Genomic DNA, 25,297 nt, shown 5'->3' with positions numbered 1-25,297 from the left:
ATAACTATATGGCGTGGATGCTAACGTGGATTATAACCAACAGAAATAATAATGTTAAATGAATAAGAAATAACTAATATTGTTAGGACCCATACCTAATTTAACGATGTTTTATTAATATAGGAGTGAATTGACCAAAATACACTTAGCAATGAGAATGTTGAATTTCGTTGACCATCGTATCGTGGCACGTATGAACCATTCTCTTAGCATATTAACGTAGTACTCGCTGATATGAACGTGTGGGCGTAAACAAAACTGAATTCAAAGTTACAACAAAGATTTTACAAATCACGGAACATCAAGGGTAATTTTGTAATTTCACATCGCGGGGGATATTTTTCTCCTTTTTTTTATATATTTTATGGCTTTGGGCTATGTGCCAAGCTAGGCCCACACCCCATTCTCCTCCTTCACTCCCCCTGTATCCCTCTATTTTTCCCTATTTTCTGGAAGACTCTTTCATCTTTCTCACTTAACTCTACCCTTCCCTTAAACTCTCATTCCTCTACACACACAGGGAGGACGAGAGGCGTAGAATCACACCACCCGCCACTTTTTTCGACGAGCCCCACATGAACCACCATATCTCTCTCCTCTTCTGTTTTTCTTCCATCCACCGTTGGTGCACATTGCACATAATCACGGCAAACACACCACCATTTCGCCATGATCCACTACGAACCACCCAGACCATAACTTCGTCATTTTGTCCTGAACCTAGAAGTAAGAGTAAGCCCATGATCTCAAACCCAGACATGAAACCCTATACTGCATAGTAGCACCATCATTGTTCAAGTGTTTTTCCGGCGAATTTTCGCCGTTTCTGACAAAGGTAAGCCTCAGGATTGTTCAAACCTTCCTTATATATCGATCTAATCTTATTTATAACCTTGAATATTGTTTTGGTGAAGCTGGGGATGCAGAAACATTGGGGAAAAGTTATCCCAGTTTTCTAGGAGGTGAAAACCGTGGCCGTCGAGCCACTTTTAAACCACTTTTTCGGCTATCTCTCCCCTCTGTCAAGCTTCGATTTTGGTATAATCTTTTTTTCTCCTTACAATCTTTAAATTGGTAGTTTATAGGTTAGATTTAGTTGAGAAATGAGCTCAAACGACGCTTTGAAAGTTGGACAAAAACCTGCAAAAATGCAAGCCTTTGCGAGGAAGGCGAGTACCAGCGTATTCGCAGACGTATGGGTGAGTGTGGAGGAGCCACTATGAGTCGCACGTGGCTGCCAGTGCAGCCACCTTGTGGCGGCACATGCAGCGGCGAGTGGAGAAGCCTAGAGGTCCCTCATGGGATTTCTCGACGCCGAATCCGCATTTGCCTTCCGTTTTTCAAAATTCGATCATTTTAAAATAGTTCATTTATTAGCCATATGTTGTATGAATACGCAAATTTAGATTAGTTCGTTATCTATTTACGTAATTGGTTTCGTTTCTAGGTGAAACGCATCGCAATGATCTTTAATGCCCGCGAGGCGGGTTTAACCTGACAATATGACTGTGAGTGGGTCTTTTCTTTTAAACATTATATATAAATTTAGTTTCCATATATATATATATATATATATATAATAAAGAATTTTCTACATTACGCCTAATTAGACTAACGTTTATAAGAATTAGCGAATTGACGGAATTTATGAAATTATTCTACGTTCTACGGGATGCATAGGTATGCGTACTATTATGGAATGCCTTAATTATATTTGCGACCATGAATAGTATTTTATTGACTAGAATTATTGAATTATCATTGCATGATCATACTCATATTACTGCTCATCATGCATGCTACACTGGTGTTAGTACTCACTCGGGCCCGGGCCAGTTTTCACGTGTACTTTCACATCGCACCGATATGCTCACCTTGGATCCATTGTAGGTGCCAGTCCTGTCCTATATTGCTATAGGCAATTAGGACTAGTATGTGATGTGCATATCGCCAGTCTTCACGTGATTGTAGTACTATAGCATAAATTATTATTACACCTAGTGAAATTGGTACCAGGTGGAATACCTTACAACAAAAACTTAAAGCCAATTGTACTGACTAGTCAGATGTACTAGTCAATTGAGTACAGATTGTTAGAAGCCCACGAGCATATAAACCAAACAAACTTAAAAGGTTAAAACTTAACAATGTGAACTTCAGTTAAGTTTTAGTCTTAGTACTTAAGTTATGTTCACTTGGTTAATAAAGTGTCAATACTAGCAAACCCTACAATTTTTAACTCCAACAAAAGTTATAAATGAAGCTTTGTAAAGTATTGAACACAAGGAAGTTTTTGGCCGGAAAAACCCACCTCTGGGTTAAAAAATCGGAGTGTCAATCCACTAATGTAAACAAAGGTTCATACAAAGATCACACAAGCTCAATTCCTAGATCCTTATCTATAGAGCAGCTTTACCTTTATACAACAATCCTCATTCGGTCTTCACGAAGTGGCAGCTCCTCCTTAGCTCATCACCTTGTGGCACTGAGATCAACACGATCAATGATTTGACCTGATTTTATGATATGCACATGAAATTTGGATTCAAATGACCATCTCCAGTCAACCAGTTGAAGAAAGAATCTAACTTGAATCCAAAAGCTTGGTTTATGAAGGATATGAAACTTAGGTTTAAACCAAAATCTTAATGTAAAACCATTAAAACAATGCAACCCTAATATGCAATGATTGGGTGTTTGTGCATGAAATGGTTTTGTGGCTAGGATTTCGGTTTGGAAGCTTAAGAGGTAACTTTAGGCTAAGTGCACTGTTTTTCTAAAATGAGAATATCCTAGCCAAAAACAAATGAATCCTTGGAAACCCCTTTAATGGAAGAGTTGGATGTTTTAGACAAGAGGGACAATGAGACACGTGTCACAAGCCAAAAAGACCTTCCCAGATCAAGGGTGAGAGATCCACGCATGGTAATATGTGTCAGATGGCCCATGTGGGTTGTCTTAATTTGCATGCCTAGACAGTTAGACAGAAGAAGGAATTTATGACCAGACAACTACACTAAACAAAAGGAATTTGGAAAACTAAGCTTGATATGCAAATGCAAATGTATAATTCAAACCCTTTGTAGTGAAGAAGGCTGGTTCTTGACAACTTTAATCCCAGTAGAAATCCCAGATCAGCATTGTACCCTAACTCTAAAATATGAGCATGTGTGGTAACAATTACAAGTTTTGACAAGGGAAGCTAAACAATAAACTTAGTACTTAAGAATCTCCCCATTTGCCTTTTCTTAACAAAATAACCCCAAACCAATAACTAATCCACACATCACCTCTCTCAAGAAACCAAGCTAAGACAAGAGAGGAGCAAGTAACAACTCATGCAATAACACACATTTCTTGATAAGAGACAAGTGAGGTTTATCACAAGTTATGAGATTAATACAACACAGTAAGCTCAAGAGATGCCAACAAGTGCATATTCCAATAATGCAATAAAAACACAATTTAAAAAGATACATATTTTAAATTGGTAATTTTCTCCCCCATTTTGTCATGGTAAGACAAGGGAAGAAAGTGATAAACAAACTGGGAAGGAATACAAAATGAAACAAAGCAAGGATGGGTCAATCCATCTAGGAGAACCAAAAACACCCCTTAATGGTGCAAATTTTTGGTACCTAAAAGATAAATATCCAAGAATTTAAGCTCAATGGTCACAAGATTCAAGATAAAACAAAAACTAAGAGTAGCAAGATTAATTAGAACAGAATCCAAAAGAAATTGGAGTTTCAACTTTAGCAACCACTGTTCAAAAGTTAACAAAACAAAACTCTTCCATAACACTTGCTCTCAATTAAACTAAAAAGCCCTACAAGAACTCCCCCATAATCCTAGATCCAGCAGCAATGGCATCTTCAACAGTGGCATCGCCAGGGGGCATAAACCACTACCAAAGCCTTCTGTAACTTCATCTTCATAAGAGGAATAGGTAAATCTAATGTATTTCTCCTTCGAGGTAGGAGTGGAAGAGACATTTTGATTAACATTGATGGTTACACTTTTCTTTTAGCATCATATATTGCAACCATCTTGGTAATAACTGCACTTGAATGGTCGGAGGATACAACAGTATGATAGGACACATACGATAGATCCACGAAGCGATGAGGGACAAACGATGGATGATGCAGGCATGTTTGACTTAGAGATGGTGTGGAGAATGAGTTACTTACAAGTGGTGAAGACGCAGATTGACTAACTAAAGACTTAAAATCAACAAATTATTTTATAAGGGAGTTGATTTATGACTCTAGCTAAGTTATTTTTCTGTCCTGGGTAGCATTTGGTGGAGGAACTAGTCTAGGATCACCCTGAGCTACAACTCACATTACATTACTTAGGTTCATTATATTTCTGTCAAGGTCCTTAGTGGTTCTAGTACATAGATCATCAGGACGTTTTTGAACACCAGCATGCTCACATAACTGAGTGATCAGACAAGGATGAATGGTAGAACCTCTTTGTTGGGTTCCAACACGTTTGGACTTAGACATAATTGATTTGAAAATCAGAAAGCCAAAAGGCACATCACAGTGAGTTAACATGGCAAACAATACTCTGACTGACTCAAAGGTAGGGTTACATTGTTCGATGTTCTTAAGACATTTCTACGGATAAAATTAGACCAAATCCTATATAAAGGTTTGAGATGAGACTTTGACACTTGACCTTTAACTAGTGGAATAAATGGATCAACATAGGCCTCACGATGGTAGGCGCTCAAGTAATACTGACTAGTTGTAACATATATTTTGATGACACTAAATCAGAAGAGGGATGAAGTTCAAGGACTGTGCAAATGATAGATGGGTCAAGCAACCATAGCACTATGAACATAAATAACCTCACCAGACTTAGGAAAATTCGACGGAATGTTAGAGTAAAACTTTTGAACTATAGAAAGATTGAAATTAGGAAGATGAGAGTTTACCCTATGAAGTCTGTACCATTCAACGAGGTCATCAGAACGAATAGAGTTAGACAAAGGAAGATCATCCTGGATGATCTTTTGTTCAGGCACAACCTTCAGAGCTGCCACCGTGGAAAAGAAATTCTTGGCTCAGGTGGATGAGAAAATGGGAACTTGATCACTAGAAATAACTCCATAGGAGTTCCTTGCAGTTTGAGATCAAGTAGAATGATGGGTGGGCTAAGTGTGAGGAGAACCAGTGTTCCCAACCACGGATGAGCAACTTTTCCGGCAAGATAGTTCAAGAGAATGAGAAATGAGGGAAGGAAATCAACCAAGGCAAACAACATAAAGTAAAGTACGGTAAAAACCTAGATAGGTTAGAGAAGGTTAAAAACCTAAGATACTGTGAAGAAGTCTAAGCCGCACGATGGAAACCAACAGATGAGATGCAATAGTTAAAATAGACTTGCAATGATAGGAATACCTTTAATGAACCTTACCTTTCTGAATGTTATAGTTAGAATGTTGAAATTAATCACTACTAAACTAGATTGGTGCAACAAGTTGTGACCAAGGGAGAAGACAACACATAAACTACAGTTACAAACCTAGAACCATTTGAGCTACAACCAACTGGTCAAATCATATAGAAAATCCCGGTACGAACATATTTAAAAGCCTAGCTTCTAAGACAAAATTAATGTTTAATTTTTGACCAAGTAAGTACATTTGAAAAGAAACATGCAATGCAATACTTTAAGAACAAATCTTAAAGGTCACACAAGTAGCACAACATAGATTAACACTTGTTCATACCATAACTACGATGTGTCAAGGTATAAGAAGAGGATTGGTGATAGCTATCTTAAAATCAAGGTTCCATGTAACTCAACAAAGAATTAATTCAAAGGCTAACCAAACTTTTGATAACCTATTGAGATTAGGACACAACCCTTGCAATATAAATTGAGCCAATATCTAAACACAAAACTACTCACAATGAAGAACCCAGCCCAATAGAACTTTTAAGTTGGCAAAGGTGATATGGAGCATATGACCATTGAAATGATTGATGAGAATTACATTTGGACAATCCAAGATACATTTTGACACTTCCTTGAGATGAGGGAAAAGAAATGAATGATCATGATATTGTCACCAAATAATGTAATTCTAAACAATCAATCATGTTATATCTTAATTAGTGTTGTGAAGTTTGTTTGTACCATACTTGACCAATCCCGAAACTACTGAGCATCGGTCAACGTTATACCGTCAAGGACACAGAAGAGTTTCCCTCTAACCAGGAGGCCAATCACAGTGCGACACGTGTCGACATCAAAAGCCAATCATATCGCGACACGTGTCAACATCAGAAGCCAATCACAACACGGCACGTGTCAATGTCAGAATGAAACTAGAAACTCTCTTCTATAAATAGAGATCATTCTCCCACAATATTTCCGAATGTCATTTGTATTAAATCATTCACTAGTACTCACAAAAGGAGAGCTTGAACCTATGTACTTGTGTAAACCCTTCACAATTAATGAGAACTCCTCTACTCTGTGGACGTAGCCAATCTGGGTGAACCACGTACATCTTGTGCTTGTTTTCCTGTCTCTATCCATTTACATACTTATCCACATTAGTGACCAGAGCAATCTAGCGAAGGTCACAAACTTAACACTTTCTGTTGTATCAAAGTCCTCGCTGATTTTGTGCATCAACATTTGGCATCGTATGTGGGAACGACACTTATTCTCACTTTCTTCATCTTTGTTAAGCTGGTTTCCACCATTCGTACACTCTCTTTGACCAGGCATCCCTTTCCAACATGGGGAGCGAAGGAAGCCACGACACACAAAATGACACCTCTCTTGCACCTAGTGTGAAACAACGAAAGAAGGAAGGAAAAAGAGTTGCTCTTCAAGCTAAAGTCGATGAGCTAGAATCTCAAAACAACAAGATAGCAATGAAGAATAAGGTCCTCCAGGAGCAGTATGAGAAGCTCTTTGAGATGCTCCACGAAACTAGGCGTACTCAAACATGCGAACTTGTTACCCATGTGGACATCAACCATCATCTGGATGCCTCCCAACAAGGAGGGTCACCTTCCTTCGATATGGGTATCCCTGATGAGGAGCGAGCTAATCATCAAAACATTGATCAACATGAGACTTCTCTCAACACAGTTGCTTCGACCCGAAGCAGGAGAAGTGGAGGAAGACACCTCATTGCAGAAAGGTTGGAAGGATCGAAAGCCGTTTATCGTGATTGCCCAGACATCCTAAAGCAACGTCGAGAGAATCCCCTCCACATAAGCTCGAAGATCAATGACCCAAAGGTTTCTGAAAGACTCGATTCCCACCCACGTCCCAGGCCAGCTACCAATTTGGGGAAGGGGCAACAAGTCCTAGAGAAACACGAAGGTATAGGGGACTCAAAGATGTTTTGATAGACACACCTTGAAAGTCAGTACGGCGAGTCCAGGGAAAAATCACATGCGCTTGATCAAACCTTCCTACTTTCAAGAGGAGATGAAGATTTACGAAAGAAAGCTCAAGTGGTACATGACTCCACTCAAGACCTTCTTGTCCTACAGCTTCTTAAGGAAGTAAACAAGTTGAAGGCCGAACGACAAGCTGAGATACCTGATTGGAACCAACCTAGGCCTGACCCTCTTACAAGGAGGATCCTCGACACCCCCTCCAAGCAAAGACAAAGCAGAAGCTTGGCTTGCAACTCTATACTGGAAAGGAGGACCTGATTGAACACATTAACCTCTTTGAGTCCACCATGGCATACCGGATGCACACCGACGAAGAGCGACGTCTTCTCTTCCCCTCCACCCTCTCTGGCGGAGCTCTAAACTGGTATTGCCGTCTTCCACTTGAGACGATAGACTCATTTGAGGAATTGAGGCAACTGTTTGTTTCTCAACACATTTTTAGACCTACCGCTTGCATTCTGCAGATGACTTGTACAATATTCGCCAGAAGCCAGACGAGCCATTACAAGAGTATGCCGGTCGCTTCAGCCATGAGTATTCCCGCTGCGCTGAGGCAGATGACAAGACCGTCTTCAAGGCTTTCACGGCAGGCCTACGTGATTGTTTATTCAAGTATATGATCAATGCTAACACTTGGAAGACTTACTCTGAGGTGATGGCACATGCTTATAAGCATGCCTCTGCCGAAGCAAGGATATATCAAGGGAAACCCCCCATAACCACCCGTTATCAGCAAGTAGGGAGTGGAAGCCAGATCCAACCAAATGAGAATACCTCGACCTTTTTAACGGCAACGGTGCCTCCCCTTGCCTTACTTAATACTTTGCCAAGTCAACAGACATATCAATCTCAGGGCAAAAGGAAAGATTTCCACCCTCACCAGTCTCATTTTAGTAAAAAGAGCAAAGGACACTACCGTGATAACCAAGGGTATTGCCATGATAATCCCCGACCCTAGGCAGTCAACACAGTGGGTCAAACAAGTGTCAGGACAACCCCTACCCCGAGGTATGAGGCATACACACCTTTGAACGCCACATGCGTGGCCATTTACCCCAGCATAACACACCTGATACTGAAGCCAAAATCGAGGTACCCGGATTACAAGCCCACGAAGAACACGAGCACGTTTTGCTGCTACCACGAGCATAACGGCCATGCTGGCTAGAAGTGTATCACCCTTCGTGATCATATTGAAGCTTTGGCACGTGAAGAAAAAATTGATCAATTCCTCCTTCACCCTAATAGGGGTAACCGTAACCAACGCCAGGTAAATGTGATATATTCCATAAGTGGTGGCACACCGATATCTAAATCTTCCAACAGGGCCATGAAAAATAGTGAACGAGCTTTAAGGTCTGGCCACCAAGTGTTTCACGTGGAAGATATCAGGGGAGGTAAGTATCAAAAGCCTAACTGGGATCCAATATGTTTCTACCCTGAGGAAGAAAGAGGTATCATCTACCCTCACAACGACCCACTGATTGTGGAAGCTCACATAACCAACTTTGAAGTACAACGAATCCTGGTAGACACGGGGGCTTTGGTCAATATCATGTTTGCTGAAGCTTTCATGGCACTTAATGTAGCTGAACACTTGCTCGATCGCTCGATTTCCTCTCTGATAAGCTTTTCCGGTGATATCGTGCAACCTTTGGGGAGCATACACTTACCTTTCACCATTGGTACAGGCGCCCTTACACAACTACCATTACCACTAACTTCGTGGTGGTTGATTGCCCAATAACATACAATGTCATATTCGGACGCACATGCATCAATGATCTCAAGGCCATGGTATCCACACATATGTTGTTGATGAAATTTCCAACCCCTTATGGCAATGGTTACATCAGAGGAGATCAACTTAGTGCACGATCATGTTACAACACTTCGATCAAGCAACATCACCTGCCTGTGCCCAAGGAAACCCTTTCTATACATGACCAAGTCATAAAGACCAGCCTAGACAAAGCCAACTTGGATTTTTATGGTGGCAACAGTCAACCCGACGATCCTCGATATGACTCTTTCACCCATCAAACATAACCTGCTGAAGAGTTGAAGAAGGTCTCTATCTCAAAAAATTATCCGGATCGCATGGTGAAGATTGGCACCACCTTGTCACCACCCATTCGGTTGGCATTGATCTCTTTTTTGCAAGAGAACACTGAGGTCTTCGCCTGGTCATACGAGGACATGCCAGACATCTCTCCCGATATCATCTATCATCGTTTAAGTATTGACCCCAAGACCAAGCCAGTGAGACAGAAGCGAAAATCTTATGATGCTGAACAGTACGAGGCAATGAAGGCAGAAGTTGAAAAACTCAAAGGCATAGGCTTCGTCCGCGAAGTCAATTATCCAACGTGGGTAGCAAATGTTGTCCTTGTTAAGAAAAATCAGACCAAAGAAAGTCTCCTACTCCAAAAGGTCTTGTGGAGAATGTGTGTCAATTACACCGACCTAAACAAAGGATGCCCGCAGGATAACTTTCCCCTTCCTCTCATAGACAGACTTATAGACTCTACGGCAAGGTGTGAACTTTTGAGCTTCATGGATGCTTACTCAGGATACAACCAAATCCTCATGAACCCTCCGGACAAAGAACATACAGCCTTCACTACTGACAGGGGACTATATTGCTATAAAGTCATGCCCTTCGGCCTAAAGAATGCCGGAGCAACTTATCAGAGACTAGTCAATTCAATGTTCGCCGAACATATTGGAAAGAGCATGGAAGTTTACGTTGATGATATGCTAGTCAAGAGCAAACATACTGACTAACATATCACCAACCTATCTGAAACTTTCACCATTTTGAAGAGGTATCAAATGAGGTTGAACCCCAACAAATGTGCCTTCGGCGTAGGCTCTGGAAAATTCTTAGGCTTCATGATAAGCCAAAGAGGCATTGAGGCTAATCCCGAGAAGATCAAAGCAATCCTCGACATGAAGGAATTGGTAACTTCAAAAGACATCCAAAGCCTTACTGGCAAGGTGGCAGCCTTAACTAGGTTAATCTCTAAGGCCACAGACAGATGTGTTCATTTCTTTAAAGCACTTAAGGGAAGTAAGAAGTACATTACATGGACTGATGAATGTGCTGAGGCATTCAAGAACCTCAAAGACTACAAGAGTAAAGCCCCTTTGCTCTCTAAACCTGAGGTTGGTGACACTCTCATTATCTATCTGTCGGTATCGGCTTCAGTAGTAAGTTCTGTTCTCATTCGAAAAGATGGTAATGTCGAACGGCCTGTCTACTAAGCTAGCAAGGCCTTACAAGATGCGGAGACACGGTACTTCAACATTGAGAAATTGGCCCTAACATTGGTCATGTCTGCTCGAAAACTTTGCCCTTATTTCCAAGCACACTCCATCATCGTGCTTACCAATCATCCTCTTCGACAGATGCTCCAAAGTCCTGACACTTCTGGGCGAATGATCAAATGGGCGATAACATTGGGTGAGTTTGACATCTCCTACCAACCAAAGCCAGCTGAGAAGGGCTAAGTAGTGGCAGACTTCATCGCCGACTTCACATATCATGTTGACATTGTTTACTCCTAAAGAAGTGGTTTCATTACCCTCGAAAGCTTAGAAAATAGAACCAACAACCCTAGCATGAAGTCTATATGTTGATGGCTCGTCCAACCAACAGGGTTGTGGAGCAGGACTAGTCCTTACGACCCCTGACAAAATGGTGATGGAGTATGCTCTTTGTTTCAAATTCAAGGCGTCGAACAATGAGGCCGAATATGAAGCCCTCCTAGCAGGCTTACGTTTGGCCAAACACATTGGGGTTAAACGAATTGATATCTTTAGTGACTCCCAATTGGTGGTTAACCAGGTCACCAACAACTTTGATGCTAAGGATAGCTCAATGGCTGCATATCTGGCACAAACACAATTGTTGCTTAAGCACTTCCACTACCAGATCACCCAAATTCCTCAAGCGGGAAACAGTTATGCAGATGTTTTGGCTCGCCTCGCCTCAATGGTGGAAAACAAGATTGGGAGAAAAATTCAGGTCGAATTGTTGGCAGCACCAAGCACCATGGCTGCAGAAGTGTGCAACTTACAGCAGGGGGATAGTTGGATTACCTCGATTTATAGATTCCTTGCTCATGACACCCTTCCAAATGACAAAGTCCAAGCTAAGCAGATTCGATACAAGGCTACCCGTTACTTGATCATTAATGACCAACTCTACAAGCGGCGTTTTAACCTACCATACCTAAGATGCCTTACGCCCGCAGAAGCGGAAACTGTCATTCGGGAAATACATAAAGGAGTCTGCGGAGATCATGCTGGATCTCGATCCCTAGCACATAAGGCTTTTCGCCAAAGATATTACTGGCCAACACTCCACTAAGATGCCATCAGAATATCCCGCTCATGTGATAAGTGTCAACGCTACGTAACTATTCCTCACTCCCCTCCCGAGCCGCTCACTCCTATGATCAGCCCTTGGCCCTTCGCTCAATGAGGACTTGATTTGATCGGCCCAATGCCTGCAGGGAAGGGTAAGGTTCGCTATGCAATCGTTGCAGTTGACTACTTCACAAAGTGGGCTGAAGTACAACCCTTGGCAACCAACCATTACTGAGGCAAAAATAGAAAACTTCGTATGGAAGAACATCCTTTGCAGATTCGGCATTCCCAATGCGATAGTCATTGACAACGGGCGACAGTTCGACAACAATAAGTTCAGGATGTTCTGCTCTAAGTTCAACATCAACTTATGTTTTGCCTCCCCAGCTCATCCCCAATCTAATGGACAAGTTGAAGCCATCAACAAAATAATCAAGCGAACTTTGAAAACCAGCTTGGACAAGGCTAAAGGTTGTTGGCCATAATTTGTACCCCAAGTTCTTTGGTCATACCGCACTTCGTATCAGACATCAACAGGAGAAACCCCATTCTCACTTGCCTTTGGTACATAGGCAGTTGTCCCAGTTGAGCTTGAGCAACCAACGTTCCGAGTCCAGAACTACGTGCAAAGCGAAAATGACAAACAACTTACCCTCAACTTAGATCTAGTCAAGGAACACAGAAACTAGGCTCACTTGATGAATGTCGCCTACAATGACTCCAGGGTCAAACCTCGTTCTTTCAAAGTGAGGAACTGGGTTTTGAAGAAAAGATTACTCTGCGACAAAGTCCCGAGTGAATGAACACTTAGTCCAAATTGGGATGGACCATTTGAAGTTGTTGGCATCAGTCGCCCTGGCTCCTACAAGCTTAGAAGCTCCGATGGCAAGACCCTTGGCCATCCATGGAACGTTGATCACTTGAAGTACTATTACAAGTAAACTCACATTGTACAAGTATTAAGGTTCAGCCACTCGGCATCCTATGTAACGAAGACTATTTGGCATGAATTCAATAAAGAGGTGATTTAGACAACTCGGTCCTAATCCTCTTACATTCCTAGCAATGAAACACTTGGGTTCAAAGCTTCAACATGAATGCTTCCAACATGAAACAAATTCTAAGTATATGTCAAGAAGACTATACAAATAAATGAACAGCTTCACAATATATTTGTTCAATCATACATTCCAACACATTTGTACATAAGCCAACTATGCTTTGAAAGGGTTCAACATACTTTGTGTCATTCGACACTGGCTACAATGTGCCTAGACACCTTGTCCTTATTCTCACCAACCAGGTGATGAAAGGTGAAGAAGGAACTTATCTTCATGCCACTAACCAGGTGATGAAATGTACAGCCCATACTCTAATATCATTTGGCAACTTGCCATTCATGCCACCAACCAGGTGATGAAATGTACAACCCGTACTCTCCTTCATGCCACCAATCAGGTGATGAAATGCACAACCCATACTCTAATATCATTTGGCAACTTGCCACTCATGCCACCAACCAGGTGAAGCAGGAACTCATCTTCATGCCACCAACCAGGTGATGAAATGTACAACCTGTACTCTAATATCATTTGACAACTTGCCACTCATGCCACCAACCAAGTGAAGAAGGAACTCATCTTCATGCCACCAACCAGGTGATGAAATGTACAACCCGTACTCTCCCTCATGCCACCAACCAGGTGATGAAATGTACAACTTGTACTCTAATATCATTTGGCAACTTGCCATTCATGCCACCAACCAGGGGAAGAAGGAACTCATCCTAATACCACCAACTAGGTGATGAAATGTGATGAAAGGTGATGAAGGAACTCACCTTTGTACCACCAACCAAGTGATGAAAGCAACTCACCATTCATTCCACCTACCAGAAGACGAGTGGTACAACTTGTACATGTGAACTCCTAGCATTCACAAATAATCAAAAACCCTCAAGCTTGACAACTCAACTAGGGGAGCACTTATGCCCAACAAAAGTTATAGTCACCAACAAAGCCTTATTGCAAGCCAACAACAACGTCAGTGCATGGCATACGAAGATCAAGCTATTCAGCCCTCTTGCATCTGCTTCAAACATTTCCCCATTGTAACAATGCAAACACTACAACTCGTAGAAAGTTCACACACTCTTGATCAAGATAGTGCGAAGCAAAATCAATTTATGATGCCAACAAAAGCTTCATCAATGGAGGGCAACCACAACTCTCAAAAGCTTCACACATTCTTGATCAAGATAGTGTGAAGCAAAACCAATTTATGGCACCAACAAGAGTTTCATCAAATGAGGGTAACCACAATTCTCAAAAGCTTCACACTCTTGATCAAGACAGTGTGAAGCAAAATCAATTTATGGTGCCAACAAGAGCTTCATCAATGGAGGGCAACCACAATTCTCAAAAGCTTCACACACTCTTAATCAAGACAGTGTGAAGCAAAATCAATTTATGGTGCCAACAAGAGCTTCATCAATGGAGGGCAACCACAATTCTCAAAAGCTTCACACACTCTTGATCAAGACAGTGTGAAGCAAAACCAATTTATGGTGCCAACAAGAGCTTCATCAAAGGAGGATAACCATAATTCTCAAAAGCTTCACACAGTCTTGATCAAGACAGTGTGAAGCAAAACCAATTTATGGTGCCAACAAGAACTTCATCAACGGAGGGCAACCACAATTCTCACAAGCTTCACACACTCTTGATCAAGACAGTGTGAAGCAAAACCAATATATGGTGCCAACAAGAGCTTCATCAATGGAGGGTAACCACAATTCTCAAAAGCTTCACACACTCTTGATCAAGATAGTGTGAAGCAAAACCAATTTATGGTGCCAACAAAGCTTTATCAAAGGAGTTTAACCACAATTCTCAAAAGCTTCACACACTCTTGATCAAGACAGTGTGAAGAAAAACCAATTTATAGTGCTAACAAAAACTTAATCAATGGAGGGCAACTACAATTCTCAAACCTTCGAAGAAAATTCATGACTGTTTGAAGCAAATTCAATTTATATGGTTCATCCAAACCTTCGACTACTACAAGGTGTGGCTTGCATCACAATCTCTTGCTCAACAGTGTGGAAGCAAAATTTGTATATGTTGTCTCTCCCACATTTTCAAATTTCTAGTTTCCCAAAAAAAAAAAAAAAAAAAAGGGAAATTCAACAAAGCTTCATCAATGGAGAACAACTACAAATTCTCAAAAGCTTCACATTATCTTGATCAAGATAGTGTGAAGCAAAATCAATTCATGTTATCCACAAAAAGCTTCAACTCCAAAGCTTCACCTACAAAGCTTCAACACAAAAGCTTCACCAATAAAAGCTTCATCAATGGAGGACAACTACAAATTCTCAAAAGCTTCACACTATCTTGATCAAGATAGTGTGAAGCAAAATCAATTCATGGTACCCAACAAAAGCTTCAACTCCAAAGCTTCACCTACAAAGCTTCAACTCCAAAGCTTCACCTACAAAGCTTCAACTCTAAAGTTTCACCTACAAAGCTTCAACTCTAAAGCTTCACCTACAAAACCTTGACCCACAAAAGCTTGACCCATAAAAGCTTGACCAACAAAAGCTTCACCCACAAAAGCTTCACCTACAAAAGCTTCACCCACAAAAGTTTGACCCACAAAAGCTTCACCCACAAAAGCTTGACCCACAAAAGCTTGACCCACAAAAGCTTTACCCATAAAAGCTTCACCTACGAAAGCTTGACCCACAAAAGCTTCACCTACAAAAGCCACAAAAGCTTAACCCACAAAAGCTTCACCTATGAAAGCTTGACCCACAAAAGCTTCACCTACAAAAGCCACAAAAGCTTAACCCACAAAAGCTTGACCCACAAAAGCTTCACCTACGAAAGCTTGACCCACAAAAGCTTGACCCACAAAAGCTTGACCTACAAAAGCTTGACCCACAAAAGCTTGACCCACAAAAGCTTCACCTACAAAACTTCAACACAAAAGTTTCACCTACAAAAGCTTCACACTATCTTGATCAAGATAGTGTGAAGCAAAATCAATTCATGGTGCCCAACAAAGCTTCAACCTCAAAACTTCACCTACAAAGCTTCAACACCAAAGCTTCACCTACAAAGCTTTAAAATATATATATATATATATATATATATATATATATTTAATTTTTTTTCTTTCGGAAATTCGAAAATTCAAAAATTCAAAAATTCAAAAATTCAAAAATTCAAAAATTCGAAAAAAAAAATCGAAAAAAGAATTTAAAAAAAAAAAAAACAAAAATTGCCTAGGCCTTATCTTCTTTGGGCCTAACAACTTTCATAACAAATATATATGAAGAAGGAGTTTTGGGCTACCACTTAGAAAGGAAATGCCTCATTCGTCAACTCCCTCGACAGGAAACTTGGGGGACTCCTATCATATGTTACTGCACCTTGATACTTGGAAGTTTCACGACCACTCAGTGACTTGGATTTTTTAAGTCTCCAAACGAGAAGTTTTCCTCACTTGGGAAATTAAGGGAGCACTACCTCAACCTACATGCTTCACTCACAAAGCTTCAACATACAAGCTTCAACAAAAGAAAAAAATTCAAAGAACTTAGTGAAGAAGGCCTTGGTGTATTTAACACAACACGTTGAAATGAAGCAAAGCTTGTTTATTGATATCTCCGATAAGTTACAAATATGTACATATACATGAATCAAAATAAACAAACAAGAGGGAGCCTTCACAAAGGTTGCTCAGGCGAAGTCTCAGCAGTCGGCAGAGCCCTAGAAAGAGGAGGCACCAGAGGGTGATTATTCGGAGCCTCAGTACTAGGCAGAACCCCAGAAGGAGGAGGCACCGAAGGTTGATCATTTGGAGCTTCATTACGCGGTACAGCCCTAGAAGACGAAGACAATAAATGCCTTTGGAACAAACCCATAAACCTCTGATGATCAAGTAAAATCTAACCATCAGATTCCTGCAGCTAGTCGAGCTTCATCTTCATGTTTGTAGCATAGTCATGTGCGAGCCTGTGCAACTGTTTATTCTCATGCTTAAGCCCTCTGATCTCCTGTTTGAGACTTATCATTTCAGCCGCCAATGATGCAACTTGGTGGGTTTGAGCAAATAGGTGTTGGGCCATATTAGACACAGAACTTGCACACTGAACACTAAGAGCCAGAGAATCCTTTACAGCCAACTCGTCAGATCGTTTGGAAAGTAGTCTGTTATCTTTGGGAGTGAGAAGGTTTCTGGCCACCACCGCAGCGGTCATATCATTCTTCATCACAGAGTTCCTAACGGTAAGAGGACTAGTAGGAGATAAGAAGGATGGGCGCCATATGTTGTCTTGAGAAGGCATTGCTTCATTTTCACCAAAGTTCAAGTCAAAACGACGGTCGGATGGGCCAGACATTCTCATAAATGATGAAAGAGAAATGAAGTGCAATAAATTTCTGAAGTAAGGGGAAAATTCCTACAAGGAATAACTATCTGAATGTACTTTTTGCACACAATTGGTGCCCTTATAAAATAAAGGGCAACAGGGTCGTTGGTTCAAAAATCGAAGAGGTACCACTCTCCGAATTTCGAAGAGGCACCACTTTCCACAAGCAACATCAGCTCATCGGGTACCACATATAACTTTGTCAAAGATCTCTGACAAAGTTTAGACACATAAATTTTGAAGATCTAGCTACCCTACTATTACCCACAAGGGTAAAGGAACAGCACCACTGCTTGATAACTAGAAAGTCCCAATGTGTGTCAACCTCTGTGCTCCGTGGCAAGGCAGACTGGCAAAAATGCCTAACCTTTACTCAAAAACACTCCCAACAAGATTGCTTGCTCAAAAATCGAAGAGGCACCACTCTCCGAATCTCGAAAGCCAGACTCCCAACAAGATTACTTTCTCAAAAATCGAAGAAACACTGCTATCCGAATCTCAAGAGTCAAACTCCCAACATGATTGCTTTCTCAAAAATCAAAGAGGCACCATTCTCTGAATCTTGAGAGCCAGATCCCTGACAGGATTGCTTGTTTGAAAATCGAAGAGGCACCGCTCTCCGAACTTCGAGAGCCAGATTTCCTTGGATAAAGCTTGTCTGCAATCTTCACACGCAACATCAGCTTTCCAGATACCACAAACCACGTTTTCAAAGCGCTCTGACAAAGTTAAAACATGTGAAGCTTGCAACTCCCACTACATTGCTATGCCCAAGAAGGGTAAAGGAATAGCATTATTACTTGCTAAAAAAACAAAGAGGCACCACCCTCCAAATCTCGAGAGCCAGACTTCCAACAGGATTACTTTCTCAAAAATCGAAGAGGCACTGCTTTTCGAATATCAAGAACCAGACTCCTAACAGAATTGCTTTCTCAAAAATTGAAGAGGCACCGTTCTCCAAATCTCGAAAGCTAGATCCCCGACAGGATTGCTTGTTCGAAAACCGAAGAGGCGTCGCTCTCTGAACTTCGAGAGCCAGATTTCCTTGGATAAAGCTTGTCTGCAATCTTCACATGCAACATCAGCTTTCCAGATACCACATACCACTTTTTCAAAGTGTTCTGACAAAGTTAAAACACGTGAAGGTTGCAGCTCCCGCTACATTGCTACGACCAAGAAAGGTAAAGGAATAACATTACTACTTGTTGTTAGGGAGACTCCTATATATGTCGACATCCATCCTCCACGGACAGGCAGACCTACAAAAATGCTCAGCCCTTCCTTATATCTAAGAGGCCACTCTCAACAGAGTCTCTCGAAAAACTCAGCTTCTTTTCGTCCCGATAATACCTTTGCAAACAAGCCACACCAGAGCAAGGGTATCTCATATCATCAGGGTTAAAAGCAAGAGTATCCCATATCATGCTTTTTCATTGTCTTTTCCTTTGGCCTTGTTCCTACTTGCAAGACAAGGAGAAAGAGAGCAATCAGTCAGCACTTGGAATCAAGCTTCTAGTCAGGAACTGACTGCCTAGAACCCCTTGCCTGATTACTTACCTGGCATTGCTCTCGAGTATTCATCTTCAACATCTTATGCTTCCAGAGAAGATACCACATCTGCCTGAGGAACAGATAGGGCAAGTGAGAAGGATACAAAGAAGCATATGGAGACAAGCGTAACAGAACACGTGCCGATACATCCACTCATTGGTCAATAGCAAAAGTATCCCATATCATCGGGGTCGAACGTACTCTAGATTTGATGAACTTGTTTTGACCCTCAAATTATTGAGTCGACCTTATACTCTGGAGGAAACCAGAAAACCCTCTAGCCCAGTTCAAGAATAAGCCTGTGGAAAATTACTTCTTCAAAAGCAAAAGTATCTCATATCATCTCTTCTCCATTTGCTTCTCCTTATCCTTGGTGCTATTTATGACACAAGGAGAAGGAGAACAATCAACTGGAAGCCGAAGTTGAACCTCCGATCTAGGTTACTTGCTTGGAAGTCTGATTGCTTACCTTGTCTGTTACCTCATTCGACAAATCTCCTAGCTCGGTGACTTAGGGGACTCCTACTATAGGGTTTTGTATCGTACTTGACCAAACCCGAAACTACAAGTAAGCTTCAAGTGAAATTGATACATTACCTTGTGCATCTTCATCGGTTAAAGATACCACCCCTGGATGGAGGAAAAGTACTTCCAGAGAAGATGCCACATCTACGTATGAGACAGATAAGGCAAGTGAAAATGATACCACACTTTGGTACTTAGAAGTTTCGTGATTACTAAATTGCTTGGATCTTGCAAGTCCCCAACCGAGGAGCTTCCCTCACTCGGGAACTTAGGGGAGCACTGTTTGTACCATACTTGACCAATCCCGAAACTACTGAGCACCGATCAACGTTATATCGTCAAGGACACAGAAGAGTTTCCCTCTAACCAGGAGGCTAATCACAGCGACACGTGTCGACATCAGAAACCAATCATAACGCGACACGTGTCAACATCAGAAGCCAATCACAACACGACATGTGTCAATGTCAGAATGAAACTAGAAACTCTCTTCTATAAATAAAGATCATTCTCCCACAATATTTCCGAATGTCATTTGTATTAAATCATTCACTAGTGCTCACAAAAGGAGAGCTTGAATCTATGTACTTGTGTAAACCCTTCACAATTAATGAGAACTCTTCTACTCCGTGGACGTAGCCAATCTGGGTGAACCACGTACATCTTGTGTTTGCTTCCCTGTCTCTATCCATTTACATACTTATCCACACTAGTGACCAGAGCAATCTAGCGAAGGTCATAAACTTAACACTTTCTGTTGTATCAAAGTCCTCGCTGATTTTGTGCATCAACAAAGTTATAATTTTGTCACTCAGTTCTGTTCTGACTAGAAGGAGAGACTCAACCTCTACTTGTAACAAAGATGCCTTTTTAGCAAGCACCATATTGTTCAATGTTGCCACATACATCTCATCAAATAGAGATTTATACAAGTTAGACACTTCTGAGATGATGACATATTAGTATCATCAATTACTTTATCTTTTCCACTGGAAGATGCTCCATCAACAGATTCAACAAATGCAACAATCTCTTCTTGTTTGATGACACAAAATCTTGCTCATCATTGTCACTCCAAGTAATCATTATAGCTTTTTCACGTTTCTTACTAAGAAGTCTGGTGTTGGCACATTTAGTTGCATAATTCCCACTTCCACCACAAGCACAACAAGGACCATAAACTTTAGATAGACTTTTGTCTTTCTTTTATGAAGAATCACTAGATTTCTCACCAGAGAATAGTTTTCCATGATTGTTTGATGACCCCTCAGACCACTTAACATCCCTTTCTTTGTTTTTGAGACCTCTTCAGAATTGCTTGACAAATAGGGCAAGATCATCCTCTAAGAATAGTTCACAAGAGTCACTTGTAATGTTGCTATTATCAACACTTTGAATAGCGACATCTTTTCCCTTTTTGGAGACACCATTGTCCATGTCCAGCTCCATCTCATAAGTAATGAGTTTCCTAACTAAATTCCTGATCTTAATCTTATTTAAATCTTGAAACTCTTGGATGCTAGCCTTCTTTGCTTGGAATCTCTTGGGTAACAATCTCAAGATCTTTTGAACAACCATTGTTTCACATATAGGTTTCTCCAATCCCAAAGCTTCATTCGTCAACATTTCAACTTTTTCATAAAAGGCTGAGAAGGTTTCAGACTCAAACATTTTTAAATCTTCAAACTTTGAGAGGGTCATTTAAAGTTTCAAATCATCACTTGTTTGTCACCTTCATGAAGGATTCGAAGTTTATCTCAAGCTTGCTTGGCAGTTGTGCAGTAATGGATATGAGTAAACTAAGTTGGTGATATGACAGATACAATGGCATTTCTTGCCTTCTTGTTTACCATGGTAGATGTCACTTCACCAGTAGTCTATTCACTTTTAGGTTTGATCACCAACTCCCCATCAACAGTTATAGAGAGAGCCATCCACTCAAGAGTAAGATAATCAACAGCAAGAAAGTCCTGTCTCAAGGAATGTTTGAAACTTCTCACTCCACGCTGTATAGTTCACACCATCAAAGATTGGTGGAATACCCTATATCAAAAACTTAAAACCAAATTTACTGACTAGTCAAATGAGTACAGATTATTAGAAGCCTACAAGCATATAAACCAAACAAATTTAAAAGGTTAAAACTTAACAATGTGAACTTCAGTAAAGTTTTAGTCTTAATACTTGCGTTCAGTTCACTTGGTTAATAAAGTGTCAATACTAGCAAACCCTACAATTTTTAACTCAAACAATGGTTATAAATAAGGCTTTGTAAAGTATTGAACACAAGAAAGTTTTTGGCCAGAAAAAATCCCTCTAGGTTAAAAAAATTGGAGACTCTTTACTGAGTCCAATCCACTAGTGTAAACAAATGTTCATACAAAGACCACACAAGCTTAATTCCTACATCCCTATCTATGGAGCAGCTTTACCTTTGTGCAACCTTACCTTACACGAGATGGACTTCTTCGATCTTCACGAAATAGCAGCTCTTCTTGAGCTCATCACCTTGTGGAACATAGATCAACATGATGAATGATGTGATATGATTTTATGATATGCACATGAAATCTGGATTCAAATGACCTGTCTGATTCTCCAGTCAAACAGTTAAAGGAAGAATCTAACTTGAATCCAAAAGTTTGGTCTATGAAGGATATGAAACTTAGGTTTAAACCAAAAGCTTAAAGCAAAACCATTAAAACAATGCAACCTTAATATGCAGTGATTAGGTGTTTGTGCATGAGATGGTTTTGTGGCTATGGTTTCGGTTTAGAAGCTTAAGTGGTAGCTCTAGGCTAAGTGCACTCTTTCTTTGAAATGTGAGTATCCTAGCCAAAAACAAATGAATCCTTGAAAACCCCTTTAATGGAAGAGCTGGATGTTTCAGATAAAAGGGATAAGGAGACACATGTCACAAGCCAAAGAGACCTTCCTAGATCAAGGGTGAGAGATCCACACACTGGAAAAGTTGTCAGATGGCCCATGTGGTAGGGGTGGGTTCAAAAAACCGAAAACCGAAAAAAACCGGACCGAGGCAAAAAAAAACCGAACCGAAACTGTCAAAACCGAACCGAACCGAACCGAACCGAAATATATATTTAATTATTTTTTATAATATTTTAATTATAAAAATCATTAAAAAAAAACTTCGAAATTCTAGAGCCATGAGGGTTCGAACCCATGCACTCCAACTTGAGAAAGTTTCACTGAAACCAAGTTGGCAGCGGGTTTTGTTTTGCTATGGATGTATGACTAAGTTATTTATAAAATTGAAATCTATAGTCTTTTGTGCTATTAGTGATCGACAAAACCCTAGGCAGCCACACCTTTTCTATTTTTCATTCCCCTCTTCTCTCTCTCGTTCCCTGCCGCAGCCATCCACAGGACCCTAGCCGCTTCGTACCTAATTCCCATCTTTCATCATCCTTTTCTCTCTTTCCCTCTCTCTCTCTCTCTCTCTACCTCCCTCCAACCAAAAAACACAACCAAAACCCAGAAATTCCACTTTAGAAACCTGCAGCAGCTTGTAAGATTCTGAGTGAGCAGTCCTCCCAGGAATGGAAGACCATGGCCCGAGCTTGGTTGGGCTCTGCTCATTTCTCGATGTCAAAGTTGTCTCCATGGACGAGGTCGAAGCCTGGATCGACTCCAACTTCGATTTCATACTCCAAGGCATCAAATCCATCTTTATGCTTTCCAACCTAATTGGTTAATGGGCATGCTGTTTTGTTTATAAAAGATTCAAGTAGGTATTTACATTATTTTTGTTGTTAGTTAGTTAGTTTTTACAATTTGACAAGCTTGTTGCAATGGGATCAAGGATTCTCCTATCTAGCATCCTACTATGGAATGTATATATTTGCTCTTTTAAAATGTGGATTTATCTGTTATTCAACTTGCAGGTTGACTTCTCACCGAGGATGCTCAAGGCTTCAAGCTCCAGATTTAAAAGAAAAGAAAAACTCATGAAAAAAACCGAACCGGGCCGAAACCGAACCGAAAAAAATCAAAACCGAAGAAAAATCGAACCGAACAGTAATTTGGGTTTGGTTTCCGGTTTCGGTCAAAAACCGAACCGAATGGAACCGAACCCACCCCTACCATGTGGGCTATCTTAGTTTGCGTGCCTAGACAGCTGGATAGCAGAGAGAATTTCTGACTAGACAACTACACTAAACAAAAGGAATATGGAAAACTAAGCTTGATATGCAAATGAAAATGTATGATTCAAACCTTTAGCAATGAAGAAGGTTTAGTTCTTGACAAGTTTAATCCTCGTAGAAATCCCAGATTAGCATTGTACCCTAACTCTAAAATATGAGCATGTGTGGTAGCAATTACAAGTTTTGATAAGGGAAGCCAAACAATAAACCTAGTACTTAACACCCAGTCCTGTTCATGTCAGAATATCTCTACATGAGCTCGTGTGTCAGCATTTGTCGATGAGTACCCGATATTATATGTTCATCTATGCGAGATGTTGTGATTACCAGTTGTTATATGTTTTATATATGAAATATTGTGATTCATCGTATTTCTAAAATATAGTTGTTGATGGTAAGTGTTTTCATACAATATGTAGTATATATATTTGGAAACTATACTTGTTTTACGGCGAATGGTTATACTTTTTCGAAAAGATTTTTACAAACTTTATTGTCAAGCCCACTCACCCTTATTTTTCGCCCCTTTAGGATTTATTGGCAGTGTTTGTGTGGACGATGATTTTTGGCAAACATTGATATAGGATATTACTTCTAATGGTATAATTCTTATTCTAATTTTACTGTACTTTACTTATGCTCTGACATCACGTATGAAATGAGTTTCTTCCTGCTCAAATGCGCACTCTTGCATTTAGTCACTTTTAGGTTTAAATTTATTCACATTTTCTATATCACCACACTTTTATGGCTTTATCCCCTTTCTGGTGTCGGCCAGCACAGCTAGATTTGGAGTCCAAGTGTCATTCCGAGTCGGGGCGTGTCAAATACAATAAAACCAAGTCAATTAGAAAAATATTCAACACCAAACTCTCAAAACCAATTAACTGTGAGATAGGAAAATGCCATGCTTCTATTTGAACTCTGTAGAGAAAGATATCAAGGCTTCAATCACGTTATGATCCCGAAACATCATTTAATATATCTAAAAAAACTCAACTAGCTCGCCTTAAGTACTATGGTGAAAATAGCAAATCAATCTCAGAAGACCAAACTCGCCTATTGAGAGACTTATAAAACTCGCCCAAGCCGAGACTACCAAACTTCATATAACAACTTTACTTGGCCAGGTCGGTATGAACTCCCATTATAATTGAGAGGATTGACATCGCTCCCCAAATCATATCCAAACTTAGTTATGCTATGCAGGGTCAAATTGAGGAGTCCAGCATATCATACGGCCTGGACATAAATTACTCATGACTTAAGAGCCTCAAGTGCCTGTGGGATCTGAATTGGAAAAGTTGTTGGTTCGTTGAGAAGATAAGGAATCATGACTAAACAATATCAAAGGGATGAAGATCTCATTATTGTAGTGCAAAATGTTAGAATATTTTAATATTCTAGTGTGGCCCACATGCCATGATACATGTTATGTGGTATATTCGGTTTAATGAATACTGTTTTGCAAAGCAATTCTATTGGTCAAATTATGAGCATTGGTTTCCTCTTTTATTACCATGATGGGTGGGATTTGATGACGTTCTTTTAAAGAGGAACATTAAGCCGATGTCAAGTCATCAATTGTGTTGACATTTGTTATTTTGAATGAATGTATGTTTTTGTCTACAAGAATTTCATTTTACGAATTAAGTATGGATTCAATTTCATATTCCCATTTCATAAATGTATTGATTCTACTTATTGGTTTTATATCCTGAATGATGCAGTTAAAATGAATGGATTGAAATAAAGTCTGACATTTCGTTGATTTGCGTAACGATATGGAGTTGTATGAA

At 40.3% G+C, this 25,297-nt stretch overlaps 1 long non-coding RNA gene across 1 annotated transcript; it reads left to right on the top strand.

The window, feature by feature from the left end:
- The first annotated feature begins 923 nt into the window (after positions 1-923).
- Positions 924-23,317, top strand: LOC126613680 (uncharacterized). The gene is made up of 3 exons (XR_007620169.1): positions 924-1,038; positions 1,448-1,508; positions 23,238-23,317. It is a non-coding gene; the product is annotated as an uncharacterized LOC126613680 (long non-coding RNA).
- Positions 23,318-25,297: the final 1,980 nt, after the last annotated feature.

Source organism: Malus sylvestris, chromosome 2 (genome assembly GCF_916048215.2).
Source record: "Malus sylvestris chromosome 2, drMalSylv7.2, whole genome shotgun sequence".
In the NCBI taxonomy this organism is placed as follows: Eukaryota; Viridiplantae; Streptophyta; class Magnoliopsida; order Rosales; family Rosaceae; genus Malus; species Malus sylvestris.
This window is presented reverse-complemented; position numbering and strand designations above follow the sequence as displayed.